At 39.5% G+C, this 18,618-nt stretch overlaps 1 long non-coding RNA gene across 2 annotated transcripts; it reads left to right on the top strand.

Moving 5' to 3' along the window:
• The first annotated feature begins 8,530 nt into the window (after nucleotides 1-8,530).
• On the top strand, nucleotides 8,531-11,804 carry LOC116083614. 2 transcript variants are annotated; one of them, XR_004115799.1, is made up of 4 exons: nucleotides 8,531-8,851; nucleotides 8,965-9,040; nucleotides 9,176-9,287; nucleotides 11,603-11,804. It is a non-coding gene; the product is annotated as an uncharacterized LOC116083614 (long non-coding RNA). The 2 variants fall into 2 exon arrangements; XR_004115800.1 differs by having other exon boundaries at nucleotides 8,965-9,060.
• The last annotated feature ends 6,814 nt before the right edge of the window (nucleotides 11,805-18,618 follow it).

Raw genomic sequence — 18,618 nt, 5'->3', positions numbered from 1 at the left:
AAAAAAAAAAAAAAAAAAAAAAAAAGGCCATTTATGAGATAATCACAAAGAAAGACTGACAAATAGTATTACATATACAACTAGTAATTATTGAGTAGGCTTGGGAATGGATTTTTAAATGAGGTGCTATTCTATATAGAGGGAATGAAAAAAATATATTTCTTGCACTCTTGTCTGGAGGGAAGAAAAGAGATACTAACCACCTAGTTACAATTAAAGGACACTGAACATTGAACTAGGGAACTCACACTAAGGAGACGTTCCTGAATCTAGAGCAGGGGTACTCAACCTGTGGGTTGTTACCCATTTGGGAGTTCAAGGACCCTGCACAGGGTCTCCTAAGACCATGAGGAAACATATTTACAGTATGATTTACAACTAGTAAAATTACAGTTATGAAGTAGCAACAGGATAATTTTATGGTTGTGGGTCCCCATAACATGAGTAACTGAATTAGAAGTTCATAGCATTAGGAAGGTTGAGAACCACTGATATAGAGTGTCAGGAAAACTGCTGTTCAAATGCCACACAGGTCTTGGATGGAAAGGTGTGTAGAAAGCCTAGGTAGATTAAAATAAAGTCAGACAGCCTCTTATGCTTTAGTATCTAGTTTTGCTAAATAAAGTCAGATTGATGTGATCATTATTAAGACAATGCTTCCATAGATCTATAGCCAAATCACCTGTGGAGGTGGTGTGGAATGCAGGACAGAGTAGGAGGTGGGTTCCTGATGCATTGGTGCTTATTTGTCTGATCTCCAAAGCTTCCTGGTTCATTTATAAAGTAGAAACACAGCCTGATGAGCCTTTGTGTAAAAGTATGATTGGTCTGGGCAGTACCTAGGGTTCAGTTCTTGCTCGACAAGTTCTCCACCACTGAGCTATGCACACAGCCTTTGAAACCATAGTCTTTTATACGATCTTCCAGCAGCTGGGCTGTGAGCAATAAGAAGTGGTGCTCCCTTCTTCAAGCACCCGACACTCTTCCTCTGGATCAGTTGCATTCCAGAACTGACTTCCACATTTTAAATATATCATTGGCTCAAGGTTGTTTTTAAATCTTATGCCCTGAGCATTCTGAGCTGCCGTTAAGCCTCAAATCTGCAAACCACGGTAAAATGACTGAATATTTTGTTTATAAATCATTGTGTATCGTCTTTAGAATTTAGGGCTAAAATTAGCTGTATTTGTTTTCCAGAGATAGTTCTAGAATGCTTCTGGTCTATATCTCCTTTTGATGAGAACTACAGCACCAGCTGCCAGAGAGTTCATGATGAAACAAAAGGTCAAGTTACCACAAGCTTGTGGACTCTGGTGACAGGCATCCGTTTTATTGCCTCTGGTTTCTGTCTTATAAATTTATCATGTATTTTGATAAAAGATATGCTAATCTTTTATAATCAAAGGGAGATTATAATCAAACTAAATATATCACACTACCATCATAAATCTATCTATCTATCTATCTATCTATCTATCTATCTATCTATCTATCTAGACTGAGCACATTCTTGGACAGATTTAGTTGCTATTATAAAACAACTAGTAAGACATAAATCTACCCTGGAGATAATCTCCATGGAGATAGTGGTGATAATGTCAACAATCTGACATAGTGGCTGTGTTGGAGGGGGCTGGAAACACAATAAACCTGCAAAATTGTTCCTAAAACCTAGGAGATCAGCAGCACACTTCATTGGCGTAGATGTGCCCCACAGAGAATGCTGACCACTGTCCATGGCTTTGGAACTTCACTGTCCTAGAGGGAGAGGGGAAAGATCCAAAGCCAGGAAAAACACACAAACATCACTTCCATGCACAATGTATCTTCAGAACTCAAAACCTAAACATAGGCCCTTTGTTAGGCAGAGTGATTAATGCATGCTGCGTCCTGACTCTGCATGGCTATGACTCCATCTGTTTAGATACTAGACACTCCATCTGTTTAGAAATAGACAGCTAAGGGATGGTGAAGCACAGAGAGATCAGGCTCTATCAGAGAAGCAGCAGAGGCATAGTGAATTAGGAGCGAGAAGTCCTTTTTAACCAAACCCAGCATTACCCTAAAAGAGAATCCCCTTTAATCAACACTGAGATAACTCCTTTTGTCCTAAAATATTAATTGGAATTAAACTAAGAATCACATAGATTGGAGAGAATATTGAAGTGTCAGGATGAACTTGAGGTCTGTCTAGGAATGTATCCGGGGACTGGAGAAGGGAAGGAGGGAGGCTTCCATCTACCAGATGTTCTTACTGTTCTTCTCTATCTTTCCTTTTAAGATAAGCAATGGCAGCCTTTAAGATAAGCAATGGTATTTGCTCAGTTTTCTCTTAAAAATAGTAAAACCAACCCAATACCTTTCTTTCTTCACCCTTCATTGTACCATTTGCCCTTTTGAAAAACAGCAGCAACTTGAATTAAAGATTCTAAGCACTTTTTATCCTTAATCTCATTTTGATTAATATTTCCACAATAAAGTCCCATTAAAATCTCTTTTTTAATTCCTTTTTTATTAGATATTTTCTTTTTTTATATTTCAAATGATATCCCCTCTCCTGGTTTCCCCTCCCAAAAAAAAACCCTTATTCCTTCTCCCCTCCCCTGCTCACCAACCCACCCTCTAACACTTCCTGGCTCTGGCATTCTCCTACACTGGAACACAGACCCTTCACAGGACCAAGGGCCTCTCCTCCCATTGATGACAGACTAGGCCACCTTCTGCTACATATGTGGCTGGAGCCATGAGTCCCACCATGTGTACTCTTTGGTTGGTAGTTTAGTCCCTGGGAGCTCTGAGGGTACTAGTTAGTTTATATTGTTGTTCCTCCTATGGGACTGCGAATCCCTTCAGCTCCTTGTGTCTTTTCTCTAGCTCCTTCATTGGGGAACCTGTGCTCAGTCCAATGGATGACTTTGAGCTTCTACTTCTGTATTAGTCGGGTACTGGCAGAGCCTCTCAGGAGACAGTTATATCAGGCTCCTGCCAGCCAGCACTTGCTGGCATCCACAATAGTTTCTGGGTTTGATGATTGTATATGGGAAGGATTCCCAGGTGGGGCATTTTCTGCATTGTCCTTCCTTCAGTCTCTGCTCCATACTTTGTCTCTGCAACTCCTTAGATGGGTATTCTGTTTCCTCTTCTAAGAAGGATTGAAGTATCCACACTTTGGTCTTCCTTCTTCTTGAGTTTCTTGTGGTTTGTGGATTGTATCTTATATATTCCGAGCTTCTGTGCTAATATCCACTTATCAGAGTGTGCATACCATGTGAGTTCTTTTGTGATTGGGTTACCTCACTCAGGATGATATTCTCCAGATCAATCCATTTGCCTAAGAATTTCATAAATTTATTGCTTTTAATAGCTGAGTAGTATTCCATTGTGTAAACGTACCACATTTTCTGTATCCATTCCTCTGTTGAGGGACATCTGGGTTGTTTCCAGCTTCTGGCTATTATAAATAAGGCTGCTATGAACATAGTGGGGCATGTGTCCTTATTACATGCTGGAGCATATTCTGGGTATGTACCCAGGAGTGGTATAGCTGGTTCCTTAGGTAGTACTATGCCCAATTTCCTGAGGAACTGCCAAACTTATTTCCAGAGTGGTTGTACCAGCTTGCAATCCTACCAGCAATGAAGGAATGTTCCTCTTTCTCCACAACTTCACCAGCATCTGCTGTCAGCTGAGTTTTTGATCTTAGCCATTCTGACTGGATAGCGAAAACTATTTTCAACAATAAAAGAACTTCTGGTGGAATCACCATCCCTGACCTCAAGCTGTACTACAGAGCAATTGTGATAAAAACTGCATGGTATTGGTACAGTGACAGGCAGGTAGATCAATGGAATAGAATTGAAGACCCAGAAATGAATCCACACACTTATGGTTACTTGATCTTTGACAAAGGAACTAAAATCATCCAGTGGAAAAAAGATAGCATTTTCAACAAATGATGCTGGCTCAACTGGTGGTTAGCACGTAGAAGAATGCAAATCGATCCATTTGTATCTCATTGTACAAAGCTCAAGTCCAAGTGGATCAAGAACCTCCACATAAGACCAGATACACTGAAACGAATAGAAAAGAAAGTGGGGAACAGTCTTGAGCACATGGGGAAAATTTCCTAAACAGAACACCAATAGCTTATGCTCTAAGATCAAGAATTGACAAATGGGACCTTATGAAATTGCCAAGCTTCTGTAAGGCAAAGGATACTGTCAATAGGACAAAATGGCAACCAACAAATTGGGAAAAGATCTTTACCAGTCCTATATCCAATAAAGGGCTAATATCCAATATATACAAAGAACTCAAGAAGTTAGACTCCAGAAAACCAAATAACCCTATTAAAAATGGGGTACATAGCTAAACAAAGAATTCTCAACTGAGGAATACCAAATGACTGAGAAGCACCTAAAGAAATACTCAACATCCTTAGTCATTAGAGAAATGCAAATCAAAATAACCATTAAAAGTCTCTTTAATCAATTTTAGCGATATTGGCTCTAGTGAATTAAGCTCTAGGGGTTGGAACAATTAGAAAACTGTGGAAATAAAACAAAGGAGAGAACAATTCATCAGGGTAATTCCCTTCAGAGGCGACATGGATGCCTGTCCCTAGAAGTCACAGAAATGGACATATGCATATTAGCTAATCTCCTTTATTGTAAGTTATCCATCACATTATAAATAACAAAGCAAACTTTCTTTTCCTGAAATCTGCTAGGTGGAAAAACTCTTACTAATGGATATAAGATTTTATACCTTGCTTGCTAAAATTCCACATACCACTTGTAGCTATATGACTTCAGAGATGTGAAAATTTGACCAAAGTATATCACAGGTGTGCAGAGCTTCCATAGTCACAGAAACAGGCAAGGGAAAACCCCAGAAGAGAAGGAAAGTCAGAGATGATCTTGCTCAAACTCTCAAATTTATGGGTAAGGAAATGGAACTACAAACCTGGACACTTATTGGGACAACAGCCTCAGGATTTTGGTTCTCACCAGGTCTTAGAAAAAAAATGCCTTTGTTGTCATTTTGACAAAACCTCCCCCTGCCATAAATGAGCACTTCTATTTCTTTTCTGGGTTGTATATAATTGGAAAGCTTGAGATAATTTCAGATGGGATCTGAAATTCATTTAGAACTTCATTTAGAAATGATAGCAGTAAAATCTGGAGAGCTGAAATGGCCAAAGTCACTCAGCCAGTGAGGAGGATCAGAGTTGGAACTAAAATCATGCTTTCTTAACCCTGTCTTTTCCATTCTACTAAAGGGACACATTAGCCCAGTAAGGGAGAAAATCCACTGAAGTTGTTCCCCAGCAGAAAATCCTGTGTACTAGTATTGAAAGGGACCCGGCTTCAATAACACAAACATATCACCTAAGCCTGCAGCAAATAGGGATTAGCAGGGCTAATTTTACTTATTATTTATCAGTCTAGGATTAAAGGCTCCTCCTGGAATGCTCAATTCAGCATTAGCACTGGACCTTCTGTTAGGCCATGGTTATGCTGGGGCAAGCTAGACCACAAGGTCAAATAACTTCCATTGATGGTCATCAGCTCAAATGAATCCAGACTTAAGGTGCTATTAGTAAAATTTAACCCATAGCAAAAATAATAGATCTGTTTTCTTAAAAATTAAAAGAAACTGTGTGTGTGTGCATGCCTCTCCCTCCACTGTTTGTGTGTGTGTGTCCCTTCCTCTTTCCCTTTCTCCCTCCCTCCATCTCTGTCTCTCTCTGTGAAGTGTGTGTGTGTGTGTGTGTGTGTGTGTGTGAGTGCATGCATGCATGGCATGTGTGTGGAGGTCAGGGGACAACTGAGTGAGTCAGTTCTCTCTCCTTCTCCCCGTCAGGCTGTTGGACTTGCAGACCTGGTAGCATGTATCTTTTCCTACTGAGCTGTTATCTCTCCTTCCTTCCCTTTCCATCTTCCTCTTCCTTTGTTTTGTCTTGTAAGATAGGGCATGGGTGTACGTGAGAAAGGAAAACCAGAAACTGGGCCTAAGATGCCTGTTGGCAGCAGCTTGATCAATAGTGGGAACCCAAATTATCTTCTTGGCTCCATGACTTAGCACTTAAGTCAGAGGCGAGTTATACATTAGGCAAATACACAGGCATGGCAGAGGTGATGAGCTCCAGAGAGATGTTCAGGAAACACAAACAATCATGGGGAGGAGGAGTTAGAGAAAGGACTGAAGAAGCTGAAAGGGTTTACAACCCCATAGGAAGAACAACAATATCAACTAGCCACAGCTCCCAGGGTCTAAACCACCAACCAAGGAGTACGCATGGAGGGATCCAAGGCTCCAGTTGTATATGTAGCAGAGGATGGCCTTGTTGGGCCTCAGTGGGAGAAGAGACTCTTGGTCCTGTGAAAACTTGATGCCCCAGTGTACGGGAATATGAGGGCAGGAAGGCAGGAGTGGGTGGGTGAGTGGGGGAACACCTTCATAGAAGCAGGAGGAGGGGAGATGGGGTAGGGGGTTTCTTGGGGGGAATCGGGAAAGGAGATAACATTTGGATTGTAAGTAAATAAAATATTCAATTTAAGAAAAAAGGAAAGGAAAAAAGCAAACAAATAAACATGATGAAAATGAGTAAAACACAACCCAGGAAGAGCTTAAATTAAAAAATGAAAATGAAGAAACATAAGCAACCAGCAGAGCATCACATTGAACATGCAATGTATATATTTATCCAATTGACACTTCTAAATGGAACTGGGGCAGTGGCAAGAACATATATGCCTATGTAAGACTTTGTGCACAAATGTACATAGTAGCATTATTCATGGTAACTGGCAAATGAAAACAACCTAACTGTCCAGCAACTAATGAGAAACAATGCACATGAATGTCATTTACGGAAAACATGCAGAGTAGTCAGTCTCTGAAAAACAATGCACAGGGATGTCACTTACAGAAAATGTACAGAGTAGTCAATCCCTGGGCACAGAAAAAGGATGAGTGGTATCTAGGGCTATGAGGGCTTGGAAGGAGGAACTACAGATGGAGTCAGTGGAGTTGTATGCCCCAGGATGCTAAGAGATAGTGATGAAGGCTATACACTTCATGAGCAAAGAATCCACTGACCAGTGTGCTTTAAAAGGGTAGCTGGTTCTGGCATGTAAATTCTCTCTTAATAAATTTATTTAAAGGCAACAAAGAAGATGAAGGAAAGCATTTCTTACAAGTAGTAAAATTGTCCAGTTTGAAAAAAAAAAAAAGACCTGATTATAGATTTTTCATCAGTGTTTCATCATTTTACAGCAGCTTGGTAGCTACCTTGGGATTTGTAACAAATGTCCTTGACTATGGTAGGGAGTTTATAGTTGAAAAAAGCGTCTGTGCCTTCAGATTAACTCATTCAAGAAGCCCTTATTTTGGAGTGCCTACTATGTGCTGGGTACAGGGTAGGTTACTGACTGTGGGCAATGGATGGTATGGAGCCCTCAACTTCCTGGCTTTTGTGTGCCAGCCAGTGACAGATGATGAGAGAGGATGAATATATGATATCAAATCAGCATTCAGGGAACTGCAGAAGAAAGCAGCAATGTGGTGATGATACCTTTCTGGACTGGTTGATTAGGGAAGTTCTCTGAAGGTGTCTTGGTTGCAATGACTTAGGGGAGGGCACAGAAGGTCATTTAAGTGGTTTCTCACTGGCAACTTCATACTGAGAACTGTGCCCACCTCCTCTGGACATCAGAACACTTCTAGTCTGTTGTCTTTCAGCTATTTTACCTTTGGGAAGTTTTTCTTTGCTGTCTCTAGGCTGGCAGAGATCTCAGTTAACTAGATCCTTGGTTTACTGGCAACCTTTCAAACCACAAACTTTGGTAGAGGTAGATCATAGATCATAATTACCACAAAGAGGAAGAGTGTAATGTGTTCATCCAAATACAGGTTAGCTGCCATAAGAAGTAAAGATTAGAGTCTTGCTGGTGTTAAATAATGTAAAGCAGTGGTTCTCAACCTGTGGGTCGAGACTCCCTTGGATGTTGAGTGACCCTTTTACAGAAGTCACCTAAGACCATCAGAAAACACAGATATGTACATCACCGACTCAAAGCAGTAGCAAAATCCCAGTTATGAAGTAGCAATGAAAATAATTTTATGGTTGGGGGTCACCTCAGCATGCAAGCGTTACAGCAGCAGGAAGACTGAGAAGAACCAGTGATCTAAAAGTACAATTTTTTTCAGACTGTTTCCTTTACTGTCTCTGCTAAGAAAAGAAGAAAAGAAATGTATCAGTGAGGATCTAAACAGAAAGAGCAGAAACCTTCTTGAGTCTTTACAAGGACTTCAGTGTAGGGAACCAGCCACACAGTTATGGAGAAGCACAGAGTAGAATCAAGTAACACTGGCACCGGTGAGTTAGCCCAAAGGTGACCCATTCACAAGCACATTGGAGGGAGCTACTGGTGTTAACCATACATAGAGAGCCAAAGTCACCTGACCAAAGCTGGGGTCGGTGTGGCTGGTTGCTAGGCAGTGGAATCTTAAGCTGCTGCCTGGGTAACCACCAAAGGTGAAGCCTCTGCTTCCCAGCTAGCACAGTGCTTCCTAAGAGGGTGAAAATCAGCTCAAACTCGAGGACGTGGGAGTCTGGGGAAGGGAGGCTGCAGATCCATGTTCTCTACAATGCAGAGAGGAAGGGTTAAGGAACAGATATGAAGACAGAAATGTTCACAATGATTGGAGGGCTGAAAAATGTCTTGAAATATTCTTAAATATTCACCACAAGCCTAGCCCTGTGTTAGGTTCTTTCACACAACTGTTCTTTATTTGTCATAAGCATCTGTCTGGGAAAGTAGGACCTAGTGTCAACTTCTTAAAGGTGAAAGACTTGGAATCAGAAAGGTTTTGGAGTTCGTTCATAAGATTCTATTGCCCAGACAGGATTGTTACTAACCTTCTCTCTCTCTCTCTTTTTTTTTACGGTATTCTTAGCATCGTTGGAGTTTAGGGTCAGGGCACATCTCCTCTCGTACTAACTACTTTCCCTTCCCATCTTTGCAGTACCCAGGTAACGTGTTCATAGCACAGGTAGAGTCTTTGTTCTTCATCAAATGCCTTGAGTACATGAACATGTAATCTTTGATCCCAACCTAGTTTCATGTCAGAAGTTAGAAAAATGATGTTCAACATTTGTCTTGAGTAGATGCAAGTACCAATACTTCTGTATTGCCGTGAGGAACACAGATGCCTACCACTACATTGCCAGACACCAAGACCCATTTTCAGGGGTGGAGGTGTTTGTTCCAAGCAATGAGGTAAGACACTAAAAGTTCCAGGGTGGGGCTCTTTCTCCCAGGATCTCAGGTGGTGCTTCCAGGTTGACAGCAAAGTCCTCTCGTTTATAAATGGACTATGTTTGCTCTGGAAGCATCTGAGAGGATAAATATGGGATCCCACAGAAGCCACAATGTTATTTTTGCACTGTCTTTTCTCATTATAACTTCAGCTCCAGTCTCTTCTTTCTTCTTTCTCAACCTCTGTTTTCTTTGGGAGGAGGGTTGCTTCTACTATGAAATGAACACATACATGTGACTGTACATGTGCTGTATGCACACCCTGGCTGTTCTTTTTGTTTGTAAGGTCTGAAAGAATGTAAAGGTGGACCATCTGAATAACCTTTTTTTTAAAAATTAAAATAGTTTTTATATACTATATTTTGATCATGCTTTCCCTTCATCCAACTTCTATGTTCATCCTTCCTACCTCCTTTTCACCCACCCAACATTCTCTCTCTCTTTCTTTCTCTCTTTCTCCCTCCTTCCCCCTCTGTCTCTTAAAAAAATCTCAAAAATTAAAAGCAACAGCAGCAGCAACAACAACCCCATGGAGTCTATTTTGTGTTTGTCAAATAGGACCTACCCTAGAGTATGATTGACATGCCCAATGACCTCCATTGGAGAAAACTTGATATTCCATTTTGCCAGTAGGTATTAGTTGCAAATATCTTCTAGAGGTCAGAAGTGGCACCCCATGTCCACTTCTCCATCTTAGTTCTAGGTCCTTGTCTGGCTTGAATTTATGCAGGTCTAATTTGCTGGGGCCATACCATCCTAAACATGCCTGATATCATTTAAATAATCTTATTCCTGTGTGATGTTAGAAACGTCTGTCCTTAGTTGTTTGAAACACCATTCAATAGCAAGTACTATTTTAATATTTAGAAGGCACATACTAATTTTATGATATCAAATATATTTGAGAGATATCAAATATAATTGAGATTTGGGCAAACAGATTCATCCTTGGTTGAAGTTTACCTTAACAAGATTTTAGCAGGCAATTCTTTAGGTACCTTTCCATGGTAGGTAGAGTAACGGAACCACAAATGTCTATGCCTGATCTGTTTCTCATAGTTCAGTCTTCCCTGTGATTGTCTGTTATTTGGGTTATTGTCTTCCTAGTAGAAATTTGGGGTTTTATTATTTGCATATTTTTTGCTTGCTTAATGACCTTGTCTTGAAGACTGCAAGCTTTGTGAAGGCAGATTGTTTGCTTCACTCATAATGGCAAATCTGCTGCCCAGTAGAGTCCAGAATTACAGGCTTAATACTTGAATATTTCTTCTAGATATAATCTAAAATGGAAGCAACAGTATCACCTGCCCTTTATAGAAATAATCAGAAATAAACCTCTACATGGACAATACATAATCTTCCTAGTTGTTTTTATTTTAATTGTTTTACTATATTAAAATTAGAATCCCACTAATTTTTCACTGTCAATTAAAAGAATCCTGCCACAGGAATACCACTACTTGGCTGAAATGTTGCATGGAATTGTTTTAGAGAACTGGTGGTAGATGGAGATCTTGACGTTATGTGGAACAATATTAGTATGGTTTGCATATTTGAGGCACATCATGGAGCACATCATGGAAGTTATCTAAATTCCCCTCGATCATTACTGGCTTGTTCAATTCTAACATCTTCCCTGAAGATGAGGTCCTCAATGTTTGGAATCATATCCACCATATAGTAGACAGGTGTTCACTGTTAGGATGATTTTCTTTCCCATTTAAATTATTTTTAGTTGGACTTGTTTCTTCTTGTGATGTGAAAGCCATAAGATGTGCTCATCTTTAGAGCAAAAATTATTCGGTGCTCAGAAACCATCTTTCAGTCATCACCTATCCTCCTTCCTCCACTGCTATAAGATTTTTGAGATGTTTTATACTCATCTCTAAAAATATCCAATCTCCAGGCAAGGCCAGGAATAAAACAGCAACCTTGATGTTGGGTGCGTGTTAAAACATGGCTCTGACTCAGAGAACAAGAATGCATTTACGGCAGGGGAGAAATGACAGAAATAAAAGATGAAAAGGAGTATCCTTGGGCCCCAGGGGAGGGGATTAGATTGTACAGCTTGCAAATGTCAACATTTCTGAGAGCAACAACTTGACAAGAACAGAGCAGCACACAGAGAAACCAGCTTGAATGCATCTCGGCCCACAGTGCTTAAATCAAGAAAGAATAATAATCACATTGCTGTGTACAGTTTTTATTTGTATTGATCACCCTTCTTTTTAGAAAGTTATGCTCTGTTTTGACTTAACTTCTGTATTCTCTGGCAGGAGCTGCTTCAGTGGATGCTCCATCTGGCATTCAGATGCCAAGAAACGATCAAAGAGAAAGGGACTCCCAAACCCTCACTAAGCACCACTAAAAAGAGACTCTTGTTTTGGAGGTAGTGGAGTGGTGGATATGATCAAATGTATTGTGTGTATGTATGAAATGTGACAAGAATAAATAGATAATGCTATTGTTTGAAAAGAAGACTTTCTTGAGGTTCTCCTTTTTCAGATTATTCTATTTATTACTAGATATTTTCTTCATTTATATTTGAAATGTTATCCCCTTTTCTGGTTTCCCTTATGAAAACCCCCTATCCCCTCCCCTCACTCCCTGATCACCAACCCACCCACTCCAGCTTCCTGGCCCTGGCATTCCCCTACACTGGGGCACAGAGCCTTCATAGATTCAAGGGCCTCTCCTCCCATTGATGACTGACAAGACCATGCTCTGCTATACATATGCAGCTGGAGCCATGAGTACCACTGTGTGTACTCTTTGGTTGGTGGTTTAGTCCCTGGAAGCTCTGGAGGTACTGGTTAGTTCATATTGTAGTTCCTCCTATAGGGCTGCAAACCCCTTCAGTTCCTTGGGTCCTTTCTCTAGCTCCTTCATTGGGGACCCTGTGCTTATTCCAATGGTTGGCTGCGAGCCTCCACCTCTGTATTTGTCAGGCATTGGAGGAGCCTCTCGAGACAGCTATATCAGGCTCCTGTCAGCAAGCACTTGTTGGCATCCACAATAGTGTCTAGATTTGGTGACTGTATATGGGATGGATCCCCAGGTACAGCAGTCTCTGGATGGTCCTTCCTTCTGTCTTTGCTCTACACTTTGTCTCTGTAACTCCTTCCATGTATTTTGTTCTCCTTTCTAAGAAGGACCAAAGTATCCACACTTTGGCCTTCCTTCTTCTTGAGTTTCTTGTGGTTTGTGAATTGTTTCTTGGGTATTTCGAGCTTCTGGGCTAATACTAAGTTATCAGTGAGTGCATACCATGTGTGTTCTTTTGTGATTGGGTTACCTCACTCAGGATGATATTTTCTAGTTCCATTCATTTGCTTAAGAATTTCATGAATTCAATGTTTTTAATAGCTGAGTAGTACTCCATTGTGTAGATGTACCACATTTTCTGTATCCATTCCTCTGCTGAGGGACATCTGGGTTGTTTCCAGTTTCTGGCTATTATAAATAAGGCTGCTATGAATATAATGAAGCATGTGTCCTTATTACATGTTGGAGCATCTTCTGGGTATATGCCCAGGAGTGGTATAGCTGGGTCCTCTGGTAATACTATGTCCAATTTCCTGAGGAACTGCCAAACTGATTTCCAGAGTGGTTGCACTAGTTTGCAATCCCACCAGCAATGGAGGAGTGTTCCTCTTTCTCCACATCCTTGCCAGCATCTGCTGTCACTTGAGTTTTTGATCTTAGCCATTGTGACTGGTGTGAGGTGGAGTCTCAGGGTTGTTTGGATTTGCATTACCTGATGACTAAGGATATTGAACATTTCTTTAGGTGCTTCTCAGCCATTTGGTATTTGTTAGTTGAGAATTATTTGTTTAGCTCTGTACCCCATTTTTAATAGGGTTATTTGGTTCTTTGGAGGGTACAAGGAGGTGTTGAGAAGAAGGTATATTCTTTTGTTTTGGGATGGAAAGTTCTATAGATATCTGTGAAATCTATTTGGTTCATAACTTCTTTTAGTTTCACTGTGTCGTTGTTTAGTTTCTGTTTCCATGATCTGTCTATTGCTGAGAGTGGGTTGTTGAAGTCTCCTACTATTATTTTGTATGGTGCAATGTGTGCTTTGAGCTTTAGTAAAGTTTCTTTTATGAATGTGCATGCCCTTGAATTAGTAGCATAGATGTTCAGAATAGAGAATTCTTCTTGGTAGATGTTTCCTTTGATGAGTATGAAGTGTCCTTTTTTTATCTTTTTTGATCACTTTAGGTTGAAAGTTGATTTTATTAGATATTAGAATGGCTACTCCAGCTTGTTTCTTGGGACCATTTGCTTGGAGAATTGTTTTCCAACCTTTCACTCTGAGGTAGTATCTGTCTTTGTCATTGAGGTGGGTTTCCTATATGCAGCAAAATGTTGGGTCCTGTTTATGTATCCAGTGTGTTAGTGTATGTCTTTTCATTGGAGAGTTGAGTCCATTGATATTAAGGGAAAAGGATTGTTGCTTCCTGTTATTTTTGTTGTTAGAGTTGGGATTATGTTTTTGTGGCTATTTTCTTTTTGGTTTGTTAAAAGAATATTATTTTCTTGCTTTTTCTGGGGTGTAGTTTGCCTCCTTGTGTTGGAGTTTTCCATTTATTATCCTTTGAAGGGCTGGATTTGTGGGGAGATATTGTGTAAATTTGGTTTTGTCATGGAAAATCTTGGTTTCTCCATTTATGGTCATTGAGAGTTTTGCTGGGTATAGTAGTGTGGGCTGGCATTTGTGTTCTCTTAGGGTCTGTATGACATCTGCCCAGGATCTTATGGCTTTCATAGTCTCCAGGGAGGAGTCTGGTGTAATTCTAATAGGTCTGTCTTTATATGTTACTTGACCTTTTTTCTTACTGCTTTTAATATTCTTTCTTTGTTTTGTGCATTTTGTGTTTTGATTATTATGTGACAGAAGGAATTTCTTTTCTGGCCCAGTCTATTTGGAGTTCTGTAGGCTTTTTGTATATTCATTGGCATCTCTTTCTTTAGGTTAGGGAAGTTTTCTTCTATAATTTTGTTGAAGATATTTAGTGGTCCTATAAGTTGGGAATCTTTGCTCTCTTCTATATCTATTATCCTTAGGTTTGGTCTTCTCATTGTGTCCTGATTTCCTGGATGTTTTGGGCTAGGATCTTTTTGCATTTTGCATTTTCTTTGGTTGTTTTGTATCAATGTTTTCTATGGTATCTTCTGCACCTGAGATTCTGTCTTCTATTTCTTGTATTCTGTTGGTGATGCTTGAATGTATGGCTCCTGATCTCTTCCCTAGGTTTTCTATCTCCAGAGTTGTCTCCCTTTGTGACTTCTTTATTGTTTCTCTTTCCATTTTTAGATCCTGGATGGTTTTGTTCATTTCCTTCACCTTTTTGGTTGTGTTTTCCTGTAATTCTTTAAGGGATTTTTGTGTTTCCTCTTTAAGGGCTTCTACCTGTTTTCCTGTGTTCTTCTGTATTTCTTTAAGGGAGTTATTTACATTTTTCTTAAAATCCTCTATCAACATCATGAATATGATTTTAAATCCACATCTTGCTTTCCTAGTTTGTTGGGGTATTCAGGAGTTGCTGTGGTGGGATAACTGGTTTCTAATGATGCCAAGTAGTCTTGGTTTCTGTTGGTAAGATTCTTGCATTTGCATTTCACATTTTGGTTATCTCTGGTGTTTGACGTTCTTGCTGTGTCTGGCTGGAGCTTGTCCCTCTTGTGGGTCTGTAAGCCTGTGTCAGCGCTTCTGGGAGACCAGCTCTCTCCTGGAGGAACTTGTGTACAGAGGGCTCTGGAACAACTCAAGCTCTGGGTGCAGATGGCGAATGGAAGGATCCTGTCCCAGCGGCTCCACTGTTCTTGTGCCTTGCGTGCTTCTTACAGCCCTGCTCAAGACAGTTATTGGAGATACAGTGGCCATCTCACTTCCAAGCCTGGGAGTGAGAGCACTCCTGGGAGATCATGTCTCTCGTGGTGGGACCCGTGCACAGCAGGCTGTGGAACAGCCTCGGCTCTCAGGTGCAGATGGCAGACTGGTGAAAAGGAGACTCTTAAATAGGTATATTTTTTTTTTGGATAAATAAAAATGTAAATTATTCTAGAATAAGTCAATCCAACAGGATGTGGAGAAAGACAAAGAAAAGTGAATCCTCTGCTCTCCTGGATACTGTATCTTTGCTGCTACAAGGTAGTATCCCTTTTCATTCCATCCATTAGCTGTAAAACAACAGAGTCAATGAAATTTATAGGAAATTATTCCTTCAGAGACTAAAGAGAAAAAGCAATATAGATATATGATTTGAGGTCTTAAAGTCATAAAAGACAAGAGATTAAAGATAAATTTTTCTCAGGGGAAGTTCTTTTTAAAGGACATACAATTCTCAAATCAAAATTATAATAAATACATTACTTTTTGACTAAAATTGATTTTAAATGAACCTTCAATTCTTTTTCAAGGGTAAAAATATTTAAGTAGCTTCTTTACTTTGCAAAAGAACACAAAAACATTCAATTAAAGAAGGTTAGGAATGGATTTTCCAAAAGTCTTTAAAAAATTAACAGAACTAAAAAGTAAAGTACTGGAATATTTTGAGTAAAGATAAACTTCATCACTAAATATATGTCTCATAACATCTTTATTGTTTTGTAAAACTATCATTAAAAATGGAAATGAAGACTTTGCTGAGTTGAACTTATAAGGCATTAATTTATATATTCAATTATTTTATATTGGAACCTAAAAAGTCCTTGATAATATTATATAATGTATGTAAAACTTAGTATAGTATAAAATTATAATGTGATACGAACAATTAACTTTTATATCACAAATGCAAAACTTGTTGAACAATAAAAACTACTTCATATAAATAAGCCATTTGTAAGAAGAGAATTTAGATGGAAACATGATACACAATTCAACCTGTTTGTGATAATACTTTGTACTAGCAGAAACATTAACAATAGTATGTCACTAGCATTATTTAGAAGATTATTCTTATTAATTTTTTAATACAATAGATCTTGATATATTCAGACAATAACAGTTAATGAAAAAATAGCCCATGAATACATAGCAGGATCATGAGGGGTGGAGGGGAGGGTTTGGGGGAGGAAAGGCAAGGGAGAAATGTTCTACTTAAAATATAATTTTGAAAATAAACAAAACATTTTTATACAATATATTTTGATTTTATTTATTCTCCTCCCCCAGATCCTCCCTATATCCCTACTCACCCATGTTCTTTCTCTCTCTCAAAAACCAAACCAAACTGAAACAAATAGTCCTCCAAAGGAAAATCAAAACAAACAAAGAAACACAGTAGGACACAAATCTCCAAACCAAATCAAAACAAAAAGCACACAAAAATCATGGAGTTCATTATGTGTTGGCTAACTACTTCTGGGTATAGGTCTGCTCTTGATTGTGGTTGATACATCCAATGTCACTGGAGAGAACTGATTTTTCTCCAGGCAAAACATTTTAATCAAGTAGGTACTGTTCTTATGTGGTATTCCTGTGGCATGATTCTTTTAATTGACAGTGAAAAATTAGTGGAATTCTGTATTTTACAACAATTACAGTAAAACAACTAGGAAGATTATGTATTGCCTATGCAGAAGTTTATTTCTGAATATTTCTATAAAGGGCAGGTGATACTATCGCTTCCATTTTAAAATATATCTAGAAGAAACATTTTTTTCACTTTCAAAAGCCAGGTATTAAGCCTGTAATTCTGTACTCTACTGGGCAGCAGATTTGCCATGATGAGTGAAGCAAACAATCTACCTTCACAAAGCTTGCAGTCTTCTAGACAAGGTCATTAAATAAGCAAAACATGCTGTGGCCTATTGGAAGCAAAGGTCCCAGTGGATGGAAATGATGAACAGAGCGTTGGCAGTATCTACCATATCTATACACAGCTTCTTATCCTGTCTGACATAGCATTAATAATGTATATCCAGTTCCATCTTCATGAAAACTCTAGTACAAAATCTGAAACCAAGGGATGCTTCTGGAGTAGCTTAGCTGATACTATGGCTTCATAGTGATGTAATTTTTCACAGAAAACCTTCACTTGTTCTCTTCTCCCAAGATCCTCAGCTATGAAGCCTACACATTTCACTTGATGATAAATTATTCTGACAAAAAACAAGTTAGGGGAGGAAGGGCTTTTTTGGCTTGTAGTCCTAGATCAAAGTCTATGATAGTGGGGAGGTCCCTGTGCCACGAACTTATAACAGAATGTCTATTTCTTGTATCTATTCACATCCACAGTCAAGAGCAAAGAGAAATGAATATATACATGTTCAGTTGCTTGCCTGTACTCAGTAGATTTCTCCACTTTAATAAGATTCAGCCTAGGGTCTGGTGCTGCCCATAGTGGGCTTTGACCAGCCACCCAATGACATTCCCATAGACCAACATAGTGTAGACAGCAACCCACTGAGATGCTCCTTCCAGATGATCCTGGCTTGTGCCAAGGCTAACCATCACTACATTAGAATGTTGTAGTGAAGGAGTGCTGGGAAGGATTGGAGAAGAATGGGGTCCCAGACAGACACTGTGGAAAAATTTATAGGGACAGATGTTGTAGGGTTTTGTTTTTTTTTGTTTTTTTTTTTTTTTTAAGATGTGGTCTGAGGCTCTGGAAAGTTAGAGTCGTATCATAGATTGCTGCTTGTTAGAGAGCAGATAGCAGCAGAAACAGAAAGTCTGAGAAGGTGAGACCTAGGGATCCAGGTGGCTGGATTAAACTGTCAGCATCACTGTAGACATGAAGAATGTGGGGACTGATGGCGGGGAAATGATATGTTTGTTGGTAGAAAGCTAATGGTGCTTATTCCTATTAGTTCTCAGTCTTCACTGAGCATGATGGGAAAACTGGAGAAGTAGAGGACTTGGGGGTGGAGAGAAGAAAAGATGTAATCTAGAAATGTAAGTGACCAGACAAATGGAAAAATAAACCAGGCACGTGTAACAGGATTACCTTTCCCCATAGTTGTTGTGTCTGTGATGTGAGATCAGTCAGTACAGCTCTCCAATGGCTAGGGAAGTATTGATTTTCATCACTAATCTTTTTCATTTGACAGATACTTGTATTTGCCCACTGGCTGTCTGGATAACCTCTGGACTTGGTGTAGAGGGACTATCCAAGCCCACTGCTATCTAAAATCACAACCTGAGACCATGTCACAGCTGATAAGAGGCAATGGAAATAGACGAAGATGCTAGAAGAAGGGAGAAGGAGTTTCTGTCTTAGCTTGAGAATGCTTGCTACAGACTGAAGATAAGTGGGCTGCAAGGAGACAGTTTACAGGT

Source organism: Mastomys coucha, unplaced genomic scaffold (genome assembly GCF_008632895.1).
Source record: "Mastomys coucha isolate ucsf_1 unplaced genomic scaffold, UCSF_Mcou_1 pScaffold8, whole genome shotgun sequence".
NCBI lineage: Eukaryota > Metazoa > Chordata > Mammalia > Rodentia > Muridae > Mastomys > Mastomys coucha.
Note: the sequence above shows the minus strand (reverse complement) of the source record. Positions and strands in the feature narration are given on the sequence as shown.